This window comes from Pseudophryne corroboree, chromosome 5 (assembly GCF_028390025.1).
Source record: "Pseudophryne corroboree isolate aPseCor3 chromosome 5, aPseCor3.hap2, whole genome shotgun sequence".
Lineage (NCBI taxonomy): Eukaryota > Metazoa > Chordata > Amphibia > Anura > Myobatrachidae > Pseudophryne > Pseudophryne corroboree.
The window spans coordinates 807,807,291-807,823,356 of NC_086448.1; positions in this window are offsets into that span (position 1 = coordinate 807,807,291).

Genomic DNA, 16,066 nt, shown 5'->3' on the forward strand with positions numbered 1-16,066 from the left:
TTTTTGTCGGATTCGGGTGTGTTTTTGATTCGGGTGTTTTTTTTCAAAAAACCCTAAAAAACAGCTTAAATCATAGAATTTGGGGGTCATTTTGATCCCAAAGTATTATTTACCTCAATAACCATAATTTCCATACATTTTCAGTCTATTCTGAACACCTCACACCTCACAATATTATTTTTAGTCCTAAAATTTGCACCGAGGTCGCTGGATGACTAAGCTCAGCGACCCAAGTGGCCGACACAAACACCTGGCCCATCTAGGAGTGGCACTGCAGTGTCACGCAGGATGGCCCTTCCAAAAAACACTCCCCAAACAGCACATGACGCAAAGAAAAATGAAAGAAAAAAGAGGTGCAAGATGGAATTGTCCTTGGGCCCTCCCACCCACCCTTATGTTGTATAAACAGGACATGCACACTTTAACCAACCCATCATTTCAGTGACAGGGTCTGCCACACGACTGTGACTGAAATGACGGGTTGGTTTGGACCCCCACCAAAAAAGAAGCAATTAATCTCTCCTTGCACAAACTGGCTCTACAGAGGCAAGATGTCCACCTCATCATCATCCTCCGATTCATCACCGTGTACATCCCCCTCCTCACAGATTATCAATTCGTCCCCACTGGAATCCACCATCACAGCTCCCTGTGTACTTTGTGGAGGCAATTGCTGCTGGTGAATGTCTCCACGGAGGAATTGATTATAATTAATTTTAATGAACATCATCTTCTCCACATTTTCTGGAAGTAACCTCGTACGCCGATTGCTGACAAGGTGAGCGGCGGCACTAAACACTCTTTCGGAGTACACACTTGTGGGAGGGCAACTTAGGTAGAATAAAGCCAGTTTGTGCAAGGGCCTCCAAATTGCCTCTTTTTCCTGCCAGTATACGTACGGACTGTCTGACGTGCTTACTTGGATGCGGTCACTCATATAATCCTCCACCATTCTTTCAATGGAGAGAGAATCATATGCAGTGCCAGTAGACGACATGTCCGTAATCGTTGGCAGGTCCTTTAGTCCGGACCAGATGTCAGCATCAGCAGTCGCTCCAGACTGCCCTGCATCACCGCCAGCGGGTGGGCTCGGAATTCTGAGCCTTTTCCTCGCACCCCCAGTTGCGGGAGAATGTGAAGGAGGAGATGTTGACAGGTCGCGTTCCGCTTGACTTGACAATTTTCTCACCAGCAGTTCTTTGAACCCCTGCAGACTTGTGTCTGCCGGAAAGAGAGATCCAAGGTAGGTTTTAAATCTAGGATCGAGCACTGTGGCCAAAATGTAGTGCTCTGATTTCAACAGATTGACCACCCGTGAATCCTTGTTAAGCGAATTAAGGGCTCCATCCACAAGTCCCACATACCTAGCGGAATCGCTCAGTGTTAGCTCCTCCTTCAATGTCTCCAGCTTCTTCTGCAAAAGCCTGATGAGGGGAATGACCTGACTCAGGCTGGCAGTGTCTGAACTGACTTCACGTGTGGCAAGTTCAAAAGGTTGCAGAACCTTGCACAACGTTGAAATCATTCTCCACTGCGCTTGAGACAGGTGCATTCCACCTCCTATATCGTGGTCAGTTGTATAGGCTTGAATGGCCTTTTGCTGCTCCTCCAACCTCTGAAGCATATAGAGGGTTGAATTCCACCTCGTTACCACTTCTTGCTTCAGATGATGGCAGGGCAGGTTCAGGCGTTTTTGGTGTTGCTCCAGTCTTCTGTACGTGGTGCCTGTACGCCGAAAGTGTCCCGCAATTCTTCTGGCCACCGACAGCATCTCTTGCACGCCCCTGTCGTTTTTTAAATAATTCTGCACCACCAAATTCAAGGTATGTGCAAAACATGGGACGTGCTGGAATTTGCCCAGATTTAATGCACACACAATATTGCTGGCGTTGTCCGATGCCACAAATCCACAGGAGAGTCCAATTGGGGTAAGCCATTCTGCGATGATCTTCCTCAGTTGCCGTAAGAGGTTTTCAGCTGTGTGCGTATTCTGGAAAGCGGTGATACAAAGCGTAGCCTGCCTAGGAAAGAGTTGGCGTTTGCGAGATGCTGCTGCTGGTGCCGCCGCTGCTGTTCTTGCGGCGGGAGTCAATACATCTACCCAGTGGGCTGTCACAGTCATATAGTCCTGAGTCTGCCCTGCTCCACTTGTCCACATGTCCGTGGTTAAGTGGACATTGGGTACAACTGCATTTTTTAGGACACTGGTGAGTCTTTTTCTGAGGTCTGTGTACATTTTCGGTATCGCCTGCCTAGAGAAATGGAACCTAGATGGTATTTGGTACCGGGGACACAGTACCTCAAACAAGTCTATAGTTGGCTCTGCAGTAATGATGGATACCGGAACCACGTTTCTCACAGCCCAGGATGCCAAGGCCTCAGTTATCCGCTTTGCAGCAGGATGACTGCTGTGATATTTCATCTTCCTCGCAAAGGACTGTTGGACAGTCAATTGCTTGGTGGAAGTAGTAAAAGTCGTCTTACGACTTCCCCTCTGGGATGACCATCGACTCCCAGCAGCAACAACAGCAGCGCCAGCAGCAGTAGGCGTTACACGCAAGGATGCATCGGAGGAATCCCAGGCAGGAGAGGACTCGTCTGAATTGCCAGTGACATGGCCTGCAGGACTATTGGCATTCCTGGGGAAGGAGGAAATTGACACTGAGGGAGTTGGTGGGGTGGTTTGCGTGAGCTTGGTTACAAGAGGAAGGGATTTACTGGTCAGTGGACTGCTTCCGCTGTCGCCCAAAGTTTTTGAACTTGTCACTGACTTATGATGAATGCGCTGCAGGTGACGTATAAGGGAGGATGTTCCGAGGTGGTTAACGTCCTTACCCCTACTTATTACAGCTTGACAAAGGCAACACATGGCTTGACACCTGTTGTCCGCATTTCTGTTGAAATACTTCCACACCGAAGAGCTGATTTTTTTGGTATTTTCACCAGGCATGTCAATGGCCATATTCCTCCCACGGACAACAGGTGTCTCCCCGGGTGCCTGTCTTAAACAAACCACCTCACCATCAGAATCCTCCTTGTCAATTTCCTCCCCAGCGCCAGCAACACCCATATCCTCCTCATCCTGGTGTACTTCAACACTGACATCTTCAATCTGACTATCAGGAACTGGACTGCGGGTGCTCCTTCCAGCACTTGCAGGGGGCGTGCAAATGGTGGAAGGTGCATGCTCTTCATGTCCAGTGTTGGGAAGGTCAGGCATCGCAACCGACACAATTGGACTCTCCTTGTGGATTTGTGATTTCGAAGAACGCACAGTTCTTTGCTGTGCTTTTGCCAGCTTAAGTCTTTTCATTTTTCTAGCGAGAGGCTGAGTGCTTCCATCCTCATGTGAAGCTGAACCACTAGCCATGAACATAGGCCAGGGCCTCAGCCGTTCCTTGCCACTCCGTGTGGTAAATGGCATATTGGCAAGTTTACGCTTCTCCTCCGACGATTTTATTTTAGATTTTTGAGTCCTTTTTTTACTGATATTTTGTGTTTTGGATTTTACATGCTCTGTACTATGACATTGGGCATCGGCCTTGGCAGACGACGTTGATGGAATTTCATCGTCTCGGCCATGACTAGTGGCAGCAGCTTCAGCACGAGGTGGAAGTGGATCTTGATCTTTCCCTATTTTTGGAACCTCAACATTTTTGTTCTCCATATTTTAAAAGGCACAACTAAAAGGCACCTCAGGTAAACAATGGAGATGGATGGATACTAGTATACTTATGGATGACGAGTGACTGACGTCACAGAGGTAGTTACAGCCGTGGACTACCGTACTGCGTCTGCTAGTATAGAGATGATAATGATATAAAAAATATATATATATCACTACTGCAGGTATATATAATATAATGACGGACCTGCTGGACACTGTCAGCAGACTCCTAAACTACTAGTATGAAGAAGATAGAAAAAAAAAACCCACCACAGGTAGGTATACAATTATGGACGAGCACTGACGACACAGAGGTAGCTACAGCCGTGGACTACCGTACTGCGTCTGCTAGTATAGAGATGGTAATGATATAAAAAATATATATATATCACTACTGCAGGTATATATAATATAATGACGGACCTGCTGGACACTGTCAGCAGACTCCTAAACTACTAGTATGAAGAAGATAGAAAAAAAAACCCACCACGGGTAGGTATACAATTATGGACGAGCACTGACGACACAGAGGTAGCTACAGCCGTGGACTACCGTACTGCGTCTGCTAGTATAGAGATGATAATGATATAAAAAATATATATATATATATCACTACTGCAGGTATATATAATATAATGATGGACCTGCTGGACACTGTCAGCAGACTCCTAAACTACTAGTATGAAGAAGATAGAAAAAAAAAACCCACCACAGGTAGGTATACAATTATGGACGAGCACTGACGACACAGAGGTAGCTACAGCCGTGGACTACCGTACTGCGTCTGCTAGTATAGAGATGGTAATGATATAAAAAATATATATATATCACTACTGCAGGTATATATAATATAATGACGGACCTGCTGGACACTGTCAGCAGACTCCTAAACTACTAGTATGAAGAAGATAGAAAAAAAAACCCCACCACGGGTAGGTATACAATTATGGACGAGCACTGACGACACAGAGGTAGCTACAGCCGTGGACTACCGTACTGCGTCTGCTAGTATAGAGATGATAATGATATAAAAAATATATATATATATCACTACTGCAGGTATATATAATATAATGATGGACCTGCTGGACACTGTCAGCAGACTCCTAAACTACTAGTATGAAGAAGATAGAAAATAAACCCCACCACAGGTAGGTATACAATTATGGACGAGCACTGACGACACAGAGGTAGCTACAGCCGTGGACTACCGTACTGCGTCTGCTAGTATAGAGATGATAATGATATAAAAAATATATATATATCACTACTGCAGGTATATATAATATAATGACGGACCTGCTGGACACTGTCAGCAGACTCCTAAACTACTAGTATGAAGAAGATAGAAAAAAAACCCTCACCACAGGTAGATATACAATTATGGACGAGCACTGACGACACAGAGGTAGCTACAGCCGTGGACTACCGTACTGCGTCTGCTAGTATAGAGATGATAATGATATAAAAAATATATATATATCACTACTGCAGGTATATATAATATAATGACGGACCTGCTGGACACTGTCAGCAGACTCCTAAACTACTAGTATGAAGAAGATAGAAAAAAACCCCCCACCACAGGTAGGTATACAATTATGGACGAGCACTGACGACACAGAGGTAGCTACAGCTGTGGACTACCGTACTGCGTCTGCTAGTATAGAGATGATAATGATATAAAAAAATATATATATCACTACTGCAGGTATATATAATATAATGACGGACCTGCTGGACACTGTCAGCAGACTCCTAAACTACTAGTATGAAGAAGATAGAAAAAAAAAACCCACCACAGGTAGGTATACAATTATGGACGAGCACTGATGACACAGAGGTAGCTACAGCCGTGGACTACCGTACTGCGTCTGCTAGTATAGAGATGATAATGATATAAAAAATATATATATATCACTACTGCAGGTATATATAATATAATGACGGACCTGCTGGACACTGTCAGCAGACTCCTAAACTACTAGTATGAAGAAGATAGAAAAAAAAACCCACCACAGGTAGGTATACAATTATGGACGAGCACTGACGACACAGAGGTAGCTACAGCCGTGGACTACCGTACTGCATCTGCTAGTATAGAGATGATAATGATATAAAAAAAATATATATATCACTACTGCAGGTATATATAATATAATGACGGACTTGCTGGACACTGTCAGCAGACTCCTAAACTACTAGTATGAAGAAGATAGAAAAAAAAAACCCCACCACAGGTAGGTATACAATTATGGACGAGCACTGACGACACAGAGGTAGCTACAGCCGTGGACTACCGTACTGCGTCTGCTAGTATAGAGATGATAATGATATAAAAAAAATATATATATCACTACTGCAGGTATATATAATATAATGACGGACCTGCTGGACACTGTCAGCAGACTCCTAAACTACTAGTATGAAGAAGATAGAAAAAAAACCCCCACCACAGGTAGGTATACAATTATGGACGAGCACTGACGACACAGAGATAGCTACAGCCGTGGACTACCGTACTGCGTCTGCTAGTATAGAGATGATAATGATATAAAAAATATATATATATCACTACTGCAGGTATATATAATATAATGACGGACCTGCTGGACACTGTCAGCAGACTCCTAAACTACTAGTATGAAGAAGATAGAAAAAAAACCCCACCACAGGTAGGTATACAATTATGGACGAGCACTGACGACACAGAGGTAGCTACAGCCATGGACTACCGTACTGCGTCTGCTAGTATAGAGATGATAATGATATAAAAAATATATATATATCACTACTGCAGGTATATATAATATAATGACGGACCTGCTGGACACTGTCAGCAGACTCCTAAACTACTAGTATGAAGAAGATAGAAAAAAAAACCCCACCACAGGTAGGTATACAATTATGGACGAGCACTGACGACACAGAGGTAGCTACAGCCGTGGACTACCGTACTGCGTCTGCTAGTATAGAGATGATAATGATATAAAAAAAATATATATATCACTACTGCAGGTATGTATAATATAATGACGGACCTGCTGGACACTGTCAGCAGACTCCTAAACTACTAGTATGAAGAAGATAGAAAAAAAAAAACCCACCACAGGTAGGTATACAATTATGGACGAGCACTGACGACACAGAGGTAGCTACAGCCGTGGACTACCGTACTGCGTCTGCTAGTATAGAGATGATGATATAAAAAATATATATATATCACTACTGCAGGTATATATAATATAATGACGGACCTGCTGGACACTGTCAGCAGACTCCTAAACTACTAGTATGAAGAAGATAGAAAAATAAACCCCACCACAGGTAGGTATACAATTATGGACGAGCACTGACGACACAGAGGTAGCTACAGCCGTGGACTACCGTACTGCGTCTGCTAGTATAGAGATGATAATGATATAAAAAATATATATATATCACTACTGCAGGTATATATAATATAATGACGGACCTGCTGGACACTGTCAGCAGACTCCTAAACTACTAGTATGAAGAAGATAGAAAAAAAAACCCACCACAGGTAGGTATACAATTATTGACGAGCACTGACGACACAGAGGTAGCTACAGCCATTGACTACCGTACTGCATCTGCTAGTATAGAGATGATAATGATATAAAAAATATATATATATCACTACTGCAGGTATATATAATATAATGACGGACCTGCTGGACACTGTCAGCAGACTCCTAAACTACTAGTATGAAGAAGATAGAAAAAAAAAACCCACCACAGGTAGGTATACAATTATGGACGAGCACTGACGACACAGAGGTAGCTACAGCCGTGGACTACCGTACTGCGTCTGCTAGTATAGAGATGATAATGATATAAAAAATATATATATCACTACTGCAGGTATATATAATATAATGACGGACCTGCTGGACACTGTCAGCAGACTCCTAAACTACTAGTATGAAGAAGATAGAAAAAAAAAACCCACCACAGGTAGGTATACAATTATGGACGAGCACTGACGACACAGAGGTAGCTACAGCCGTGGACTACCGTACTGCGTCTGCTAGTATAGAGATGATAATGATGATAGAGATGAACAAAAAAAATATAACACTACTGCAGGTAAATATTTATATAATATAATGAATGACGGACCTGCTGGACACTGTCAGCAGAATGCGTTTATAGAATAAAAAAAAAAAACACCACAGGAGTGTTTAACTTTTTCAGGCAGACAATATACTGGTGGTCACTGGTCAGTCACACTGGCAGCAAAAGTGTGCACTGTACTCCTGCTATAACTGCACCGCAGTCTCCCCCACAATTCAGCTGTGTGAGCAGTGAGCACTCAGCACAGTCAGATATACATAGATGATATTATCATGCAGCACACTGAGGCTGAGCACAGATATGGTATGTGACTGTGTATCGTTTTTTTTCAGGCAGAGAACGGATTATATTAAATAATAAATAAAACTGGTGGTGGTCACTAGTAACTATCAGCAAAACTCTGCACTCTGAGTACTCCTAATGCTCCCCAAAATTACTAAGTTAGTAGTAAATCAACTCAAGTGTCTCTATCTATTCTAACGGAGAGGACGCCAGCCACGTCCTCTCCCTATCAATCTCAATGCACGTGTGAAAATGGCGGCGACGCGCGGCTCCTTATATAGAATCCGAGTCTCGCGATAGAATACGAGCCTCGCGAGAATCCGACAGCGGGATGATGACGTTCGGGCGCGCTCGGGTTAACCGAGCAAGGCGGGAAGATCCGAGTCTGCCTCGGACCCGTGTAAAAAGGCTGAAGTTCGGGGGGGTTCGGATTCCGAGGAACCGAACCCGCTCATCTCTAGTTAAAAGGGCACGCTGTCTGCCGTAATGTGTAAAAAAGGGGACACTGTCTGCCGTAATGTGTAAAAAAGGGGACACTGTCTGCCGTAATGTGTAAAAAGGGGGCGCTGTCTGCCGTAATGTGTAAAAAGGGGGACGGTTTGCAGTAATGTGTAAAAAAGGGGCTCTGTCTGCCGTTATGTTTACAAAAGGGGACGCCGTCTGCCGTAATGTGTAAAAAGAGGACGCTGTCTGCTGTAATGTGTAAAAGGTGGATTCTGACTGCCGTAATGTGTAAATGGGGCTCTACCCGGTGTAGCGGCGCTACTGTGCAGTGCAATTTGAATAATGGAGACTACTGTGCACCGTAATATGAATTGGTATTTTCTGGCCACACCCCTTCCCCATGAAGCCACGCCCCTATATTTTTTGCGCACACCTAAGCTGCGCACTGCTTTTATTTTACATGCGGGGGGGACCGATGCCGTTTCTTGCACATAGCGCTACAATGTCTAGTTACGGCATCGGTGTGTGTGAGTGTATGTATCTACATTACCATGTCTAAGGGCTCTGAGTCATGTGTTGCAGAGTGTGTATCTTCTCCTGAAGAGTCTATCCCATGTACTCAGGACTGCAATATGCTTTCCCAACCTGCCGAATCCGAACCCCCATGGGTGGATTCTTTAAGGGGAATGATATCACAGATTTCATCAAGCATGTCACATAATGAGAAAGAGACGCAGTTTTTGAGAAAGTCTGTAGAGGGTTTGCAGCAATCAGCTCATACTCCCTCAAATACCCCACCTACATACCCTAAAGATCGTACACTTGCCCAAATAATGCAAGTTGACACTGATACCGACTCTGATACAGGTAGCGCCGGATTAACAATGGGGCTGATGGAGCTGCAGCTCCAGGCCCACACTACAAACAGGCCCACAGCATCCACATTGCTATATGCTGCTGTAGATAGGAAAAACATTTTTTCCCTCTACTGCAGCATTCCTAGGCCCCTGGCCGCCGCCGCATAGAGGGGTTTCTAATGCCGCTTGGCGGCACTGCGTAGATGATTTCTGTAATAGCGGCACAGTGGAAGGCTTTCCTAGCCCTCCCTGCGCCGCATTTCCGTGGTGACCCAGAGCCTCCTACACGGCGCAGACGTCACAGCGTGTAACGTCACAAAGGTGCCGCCCGGCCGCCGCTGGCCCTCACCCAGGTCCCAGAGATACTCACAGAGCTCCAGCTCACCACACGGAAAGCACTGAAGCTCCTTGAAGGCGGCTCGGCGGCTTGTCTGACTATCCTCTGTGAGGTGAGGACGGTGTCAGACATTTCAGGGCTGCCTGGCCGCTGCTCTAGGATTAGCAGCTATTCAATATAAATCTAATAATTATAATTATAAAAATATGTTGAATCATATGTAAATATGTATATATACAGTACATATATCTATATGTACAGTATGTACAGTGTGTATATATAAATAGTATGTACAGTATATATATATATATATATCTTTATATAAATATGTATATATCATAAAGTATATATATGTATAGTATAAATAAATATGATCTATGTATTTATATATATATATATATATATATATATATATATATAAAAAATATAAACAATAGGCTAGAACCCACAGCACTCATACATCCGCAGTGCCAGTGGTATTTGTGACCACAACATTTAAATAAAAAAAATCATACAAATTCAGCGCTCACCTAATATTAACACTTCAAACTGTAATTCATCTGAATTCAGGGAAAGTTAGTTCCAAAATATTGCAATAGTTTGTTAAGCTGACCAGCCAGTTCACGGCCATTCCCATTTGGTCAGTCCCTACACTGACTTTCGGAAATCTGAGCATTGCTCTCAGGCATCTTTTGGATAATTAAATACACAGTATGCTTCTATCATGGGTTTAGGCCCTGTCTCACTCTTTCAAAGAGACAGGAACCACGCCCAAGCATATCAGTTAATAAACACCTCAGACTTTTGAAAGTATATATATAGTATATATATATATATATATATATATATATATATATATCCAAAGAAGGTCACACTCACATCCTCAAAAAGCAACGACTGGGGTGTCCAGAGAAGGGTTCATCTAAAAGGTAAAACAGTACCATTCAGTGACCTCGGCGGGCTCGCAAACACAGCCCGTCACCTCCACCAGCCGCTGACGTCAGCGGATCAGCGGAACGGCATCCAGTTCCTGGTTACGCGTTGCTAAGCAACGACCACCACTTCCGGCCCGTTGGGACGCACGTGTCACCCAGGCGGAAGTGCAACCTAGGGCAATGGAACGCAAGCGGGAAGGATACCCGCAGGAACATAATAATGAAAGAGCTCACGGCTCATCTCAAATAAGAATACACCTGTCAATATACATATATTAATAAACCAGGAGATACTTAGATAGACAGGTCACCGGATTAGATTGTATATAGTAACAACATCCCCCAGCGTGGATGTGCGCCACTAGCCTTAGTAATAGAGCCAATCACGTGCAGTTAAAAACAATGCCCATTATATCCTATATAACTAAACGTGGCTGTAGACGGAAAACAACATTCACGTCCACTGTTAAACAGCCACAGTAAACCAGCTGACCCGGCCTAAACAACATCAAATCTAGAAAACGTGTTAGTAAAATAGACCTAAAGACATATGTACAATCACATATATGTGTCCATATGCAAAAAAAAAAAATTTTGACGCAAAACTGAGAGTATGCACATATTAATACATTTAAATAATTAATTAATTAATTAATTAATTAAAGGGTGTGTGTCAGTCAGTTCGTCCAACTAACAGCTTAGAACAAAAAAAATTGGAAAAAGAAGGAAGAATTTTTCATTGCTTTTAACGTAAAAAGAAATTTAATGGATTAGATTCATTGAGTCCGTTGGGCACTACTGACCCCAGTCTGTAAATCCACCTTGCTTCTAACTTCTTTAGGAGGAGTGATTGGTCTCCACCCCTTTTGGGAACTGGGACCCAATCTATGATGCGACTCTTGAGAGAGGCCACTTGGTGTCCAGCTGTTAAAAAGTGCTGAGCAACTGGCTTATCAGTACGTCCCGTCACCAGTGCCCGATGGATCGAACTGCGATGATTAGCCATCCTCTCCCTAAATGTACATGTAGTCATCCCCACATACGGAAGGCCACACGGGCAGATCAACATATATATTACGTGATCAAGCCGACAATGTAGCCTAAATTTGATGTTGATCAACTTTCCACTACGGGGATATGGGAACTTGTCCCCAACCAGCATGGAGCGACATGTAACACATCCCAAACATTTCACGCAGCCCTTCTTCTGAGGGTTTAGCCAACCACTTTCTCCATTACCAGCCTGCTTAGCTGGATGCATCAGGAGCTGTTTTAAATTTCGGCCACGTCTGTAGGCCATCATTGGTGGATGTTCAAACAGACCCTTTAATTTAGGGTCAGAATTCAAAATTGGCCAATGTCGTCTCAATGAGGGTCCAATACTGGTTGATTTACCATCGAATTGTGTAACAGTATGTATATAATGTATATGCAGTATAAATATATATATATATATATATATACATACATACAGTACATACATAGACATGTGTGTGTGTGTGTATATATATATATATATATATACATGTGATGTGCACCGGACATTTTTCGGGTTTTGTGTTTTGGATTCGGCTCCGCGACCGTGTTTTGGATTCGGACGCGTTTTGCCAAAACCTCCCTGAAAATTATTTGTCGGATTCGGGTGTGTTTCGGATTCGGGTGTTTTTTTTACAAAAAAAACTCAAAAACAGCTTAAATCATAGAATTTGTGGGTCATTTTGATCCCATAGTATTATTAACCTCAATAACCATAATTTACACTCATTTTCAGTCTATTCTGAACACCTCACAATATTATTTTTAGTCCTAAAATTTGCACCGAGGTCGCTGGATGGCTAAGCTAAGCGACCCAAGTGGCCGACACAAACACCTGGCCCATCTAGGAGTGGCACTGCAGTGTCAGGCAGGATGGCACTTCAAAAAAATTGTCCCCAAACAGCACATGATGCAAAGAAAAAAAAAGAGGCGCACCAAGGTCGCTGTGTGACTAAGCTAAGCGACCCAAGTGGCCGACACAAACACCTGGCCCATCTAGGAGTGGCACTGCAGTGTCAGACAGGATGGCAGATTAAAAAAATTGTCCCCAAACAGCACATGACGCAAAGAAAAAAAGAGGCGCAATGAGGTAGCTGTGTGACTAAGCTAAGCAACACAAGTGGCCGACACAAACACCTGGCCCATCTAGGAGTGGCACTGCAGTGTCAGACAGGATGGCACTTCAAAAAAATTGTCCCCAAACAGCACATGATGCAAAGAAAAATGAAAGAAAAAAGAGGTGCAAGATGGAATTGTCCTTGGACCCTCCCACCCACCCACCCTTATGTTGTATAAACAGGACATGCACACTTTAACGAACCCATCATTTCAGCGACAGGGTCTGCCACACGACTGTGACTGAAATGACTGGTTGGTTAAGGCCCCCACCAAAAAATAAGAATTTACTCACCGGTAATTCTATTTCTCGTAGTCCGTAGTGGATGCTGGGTACTCCGTAAGGACCATGGGGTATAGACGGGCTCCGCAGGAGACTGGGCACTCTTAAAAGAAAGATTAGGTACTATATCTGGTGTGCACTGGCTCCTCCCTCTATGCCCCTCCTCCAGACCTCAGTTAGGGAAACTGTGCCCGGAAGAGCTGACATTACTAGGAAAGGATTTGGAATCCAGGGTAAGACTCATACCAGCCACACCAATCACACCGTACAACTCGTGATAACTATACCCAGTTAACAGTATGAACAATAACTGAGCCTCTCTCAACAGATGGCTCATACAATAACCCTTTAGTTAAGCAATAACTATATACATGTGTTGCAGAGAGTCTGCACTTGGGACGGGCTCCCAGCATCCACTACGGACTACGAGAAATAGAATTACCGGTGAGTAAATTCTTATTTTCTCTGACGTCCTAGTGGATGCTGGGTACTCCGTAAGCACCATGGGGATTATACCAAAGCGCCCAAACGGGCGGGAGAGTGCGGATGACTCTGCAGCACCGAATGAGCAAACTCAAGGTCCTCCTCAGCCAGGGTATCAGACTTGTAGAATTTTGCAAAAGTGTTTGAACCCGACCAAGTAGCAGCTCGGCAAAGTTGTAAAGCCGAGACCCCTCGGGCAGCCGCCCAAGAAGAGCCCACCTTCCTAGTGGAATGGGCTTTTACTGATTTAGGATGCGGCAGTCCAGCCGCAGAATGTGCAAGCTGAATGGTGCTACAGATCCAGCGAGCCATAGTCTGCTTTGAAGCAGGAGCACCCAGCTTGTTGGGTGCATGCAGGATAAATAGCGAGTCAGTTTTTCTGACTCTAGCCGTCCTGGAAACATAAAGTTTCAGGGCCTGGACTACGTCCAGCAACTTGGAATCCTCCAAGTCCCTAGTAGCCGCAGGCACCACAATAGGTTGGTTCAAATGAAACGATGATACCACCTTAGGGAGAAATTGGGGACGAGTCCTCCATTCTGCCCTTTCCATATGGAAGATCAGATATGGGCTTTTACATGACAAAGCCGCCAATTCTGACACACGCCTAGTCCAAGCTAAGGCCAAAAGCATGACCACTTTCCACGTGAGATATTTTAGCTCCACGGTCTTAAGTGGCTCAAACCAGTGGGATTTTAGGAATCCAACACACGTTAAGATCCCAAGGTGCCACTGGAGGCACAAAAGGGGCTGAATATGCAGCACCCCTGTAACAACGTCCAAACTTCAAGCAGTGAAGCCAGTTCTTGTTGAGAGAAAAAGGGATAGGGCCGAAATCTTGGCCTTTATGGATCCTAATTTTAGGCCCATAGTCACTCCTGACTGTAGGAAGTGCAGGAATCGACCCCCCTGGAATTCCTCTGTAGGGCCTTCCCGGCCACACACCAAGCAACCTATTTTCGCCATATACAGTGAAAAAGTCTTGCTGTCACGTCTTTCCTAGCCTTTATTAGCGTAGGAATAACTGCACCCGGAATGCCCTTTTCCGCTAGGATCCGGCGTTCAACCGCCATGCCGTCCAACGCAGCCGCGGTAAGTCTTGGATCAGACAGGGTCCCTGTTGCAACATGTCCTGACTGAGAGGCAGAGGCCATGGGTCCTCTGAGAGCATTTCTTGCAGTTCCGGGTACCGAGTCCTTCTTGGCCAATCCGGAGCAAAGAATATTGTTCACACTCCTCCGTTTATTACAATTCTCAGCCCTAGGGTCTGAGAGGAAGAGGAGGGAATATATAGACCGACTGGAACACCCACGGTGTTACTAGTGCGACCACAGCTATCGCCTGAGAGTCCCTTGACCCAGCATAAAACCTTTATTATCTTTTTATTGAGGTGGGACGCCATGTAGTCCACCTGAGGCAGTTTTCATCAATTTGCAAAACTGCGGGAAGACTTCCTGATGAAGTCACCACTTTCCTGGGTGGAGGTCGTGTCCACTCCCGGAATGAACACTGCTGACAGTGCGCTTACTTGATTCTCCGCCCAGCGAAGAATTCTGGTGGCTTCTACCCTCGCCACCCTGCTCCTTGTGCCGCCCTGGCGGTTTACATGAGCCCCTGCGGTCTGACTGGATCAGAACCGGTTGGTCGCGAAGCAGGAACTCCGCTTGACTTAAGGCGTTGTATATGGCCCTTAGTTCCAGGATATTGATGTGAAGGCAAGTCTGTTGGCTTGACCACAAACCTTGGAATTTTCTTCCCTGTGTAACTGCCCCCCACCCTCGGAGGCTTGCATCCATGGTCACCAGGACCCAGTCCTGAATGCCGAATCTGCGGCCCTCGAGAAGGTGAGCACTCTGCAGCCACCACAGGAGAGACACCCTGGCCCTGGGGGATAGGGTGATTAACCGATGCATCTGAAGATGTGATCCGGACCACTTGTCCAGTAAGTTCCATTGTCCTTGCATGGAACCAGCCGAAGGGGATGGCCTCATATGATGCCATCATCTTTCCCAGGACTCGAGTGCAGTGATGCACTGACACCTGTTTTGGTTTTCAATGGATTCCTGACCAGTGTCATGAGCTCCTGAGCTCTCTCTATCGGGAGATAAACCCTTTTCTGGTCTGTGTCTAGGATCATGCCTAGGCGAGGCAGATGAGCTGTAGGAACCAACTGCGACTTTGGAATATATAGAATCCAGTCGTGTTGCCGTTTCACTTCCAGAGAAGGTGATACGCTGTCCAGCAACTGCTCTCTTGATCTCGCTTTTATGAGGAGATCATCCAAGTATGTGATAATAGTGACACCTTGCTTCCGCAGGAGCACCATCATATCCGCCATTACCTTGGTGAAATTGGTAATGACAATCCCGTACCGCAATTCTGAGGTACACCTGATGAGGTGGATAAATGGGGACACCAAGGTATGCATCCCTTATGTCCCGAATCATTTCAGGCATGCAATGACCGCTCTTAGCGATTCCATCTTGAACCTGAACCTTTTCAGGTATATGTTCAGGGATTTTAATTCAA